This window comes from Aplysia californica, unplaced genomic scaffold, assembly GCF_000002075.1.
Source record: "Aplysia californica isolate F4 #8 unplaced genomic scaffold, AplCal3.0 scaffold00003, whole genome shotgun sequence".
In the NCBI taxonomy this organism is placed as follows: Eukaryota; Metazoa; Mollusca; class Gastropoda; order Aplysiida; family Aplysiidae; genus Aplysia; species Aplysia californica.
The window spans coordinates 2,336,257-2,338,729 of NW_004797273.1; the positions used below are offsets into that span (position 1 = coordinate 2,336,257).

General features: G+C 38.8%; 1 long non-coding RNA gene across 1 annotated transcript in view; it reads right to left on the reverse strand.

Moving 5' to 3' along the window:
- LOC118477287 overlaps positions 1-809 on the reverse strand; it is a 9,618-nt gene extending 8,809 nt beyond the window's left edge. The window contains exon 1 of the long non-coding RNA XR_004858270.1: positions 267-809. This is a non-coding gene — a long non-coding RNA (uncharacterized LOC118477287). The remainder of the gene's footprint in view (positions 1-266) is intronic.
- Positions 810-2,473: the final 1,664 nt, after the last annotated feature.

Consider the following 2,473-nt stretch of genomic DNA (forward strand, 5'->3'; position numbering starts at 1 on the left):
TTAGTAATAAATAGCCTAATTTGTCAAATATACTGGATAAGTTATAAAATATGATGTTTTGCACAAGCGCTGAAGTGTTTTAGCATATAAGCAGAAAGTATTCAAAATGTACTCATAGTATTTTTTTTTAAAGTACTTGTACTCAAGTACATTTTACAGGAAAGTACTTTTACTGTACTTAAGTACATTTTTTAGATTGCACTTAAATTTGTACTTAAGTACTTTTTAAAAAGTACTTTAACAGCTCTGCATACATGTATACATACCTTCTCGAAAAACAGTCACAGAAACTGCATATTATCCCACCTCCTCTAAAGGCATATGATATCATCACAGGTAGGAATCAAAGTTATAAATAAGCCAGAACTCAGGTCGCAAAGCGTTGATATCGTGTCCAAAAAATTCTCTTTCTGACTTCAAAAGCTTTTATTCAGTGTCGTTTCGACATCACCTATTTTTTCCTACACCTGTCTCTCTTCTGTATTACCTTCCAACGAGTATGGAAAACTACCGAGAATTTACTGCAGCGACAGAAGTGAAACCCAGCGCAGGTTGGTGGCGCTCTACGGATATTATGAATATTAATGACTTTTACAATTAAGCGTTTAGGGAGTGCTCGTACTTTAATGAGTCTGGGCTTTGTCACACGAATTAAACATTAAAAATTTTACGGGGTGCCCACGACAGCTGGATCGGGCCGATCGCTCGACTCCGTCGCCTGAAACTGAAAACACTTTTGTTTTTTAGGCGACTGGGTTTCCCATCCGTAGTAGGCACCCCGTGTGAGGTAAATGCATTAACTCATAACAAGTTGTTGGCACTGCACGAGGAACACATTGTATCCACTTTGTCCTGCATGCACACAAGCACTCCCAATCGTTATATCAATTATAATATCATTTAGACTTGCTTTCGATTCTCGAGATGCACACACACACACACACACACACACACACACACACACACACACACACACACACACACACATATATATATATATATACACAAAGACACACGCCCGCGTGCACGCACGCACACACACACACACAAACACTCTCTCTCTCTCTCTCTCTCTCTCTCTCTCTCTCTCTCTCTCTCTCTCTCTCTCTCTCTCTCTGTGTGTGTGTGTGTGTGTGTGTGTGTGTGTGTGTGTGTGTGTGTGTGTGTGTGTGTGTGTGTGAGTGTGTGTGTGTGTATATATTTACATACATATATTATTAATATTAAACATCAAATCCAAAGTCTCAAAGTAAACATTTACTGACATGATGACTAATCCCACTGGAACCAAACTTTGTACATGTACATAATTTATACACAAAATCATCACTTTTTGTATGTCACAGGTTTCACAGGATAGGAATTTCAGCTAGATCTATGCCAAGTTTCCAAATCGATTTTGAACAATAACTGTTACCGAGGGATAATGAATGACCCGTTAAGACAGGAAACATCCTTATTATTGACTGCTCTTGATTACCAGACAATCGAATGAATACTTACTTTACTTTTACCTTTTCCTTCCTCTGGTATCCTTAAGATATCGAGGGAAGGTGCATGTTTCGGTCCTGTGCTAGGTGTGTAACGCCTGTGAAAGATATGTTGTTCCAGAACCTTTTTAACACCATCCAGTCAGGACTTTTTTAGCCTTCCTTTTTTTTCCTTTTTTTTTTCCTGCGCAATTTTATCGTCTGGCGCTTTTGTGTTTAATAATAACAACAAACTGTGCGACATTTTGGGTTTTGAAATTAGCTGTTGGTCTTAGAGTAAAAACACACACGAAAATGTTATACATAGGCCTATAAATAAATACATAAATAAATAAGTAAATACATAAAGAATGTTTCTTTACTCTTGTAAGGGGTTTTTTTTTTTTTGGTAGGTTACACATCTCAGTGTTGCCGTACCCCCAAATGGAGACGGCTACCAGAACTGGTTAGTAGTTAATTGTTTAAATCATGTTAGTCCTACGGTACATTCCTCAGCTCTTTTGAGTCACGAGATGGGCACCCTCTGTCCCGCTCCATAGTGGAGTCATCTTTACAGTGTCACCGAAGGTTCCGCAAGTGTGCACAAAGTCTCATACTATTGTGGAGACTTTGTCAGTATTAGTACCTAAACTACTGGACCAAGACGAGTTGGTAGGAGGGAGCAGATAGAGGTACAATTTTTGCTTGTATGGGAGTTGTGTTTTTGTGTTTGCATCTGTATGTTTCGTCTTTTCTTAATATATGTTCACTTGCGTTGATGATAGTCGGACATACCCTGTTTAGTATACAAGTACTTTTATTTCACGGATTGTTTTCAACAGGATTGATTATCGAAAATAATAAGTACCATGACTTAAAATTAAAAATTTTACGGGGTGCCCACTACAGCTGGATCGGGTTGACCTGTTTAACGACTCATCGTCCCGGGGCGAGTGGAGTCATCACAATACAATGAATCCACTTTACCCGCGGAAAGCCCTCCC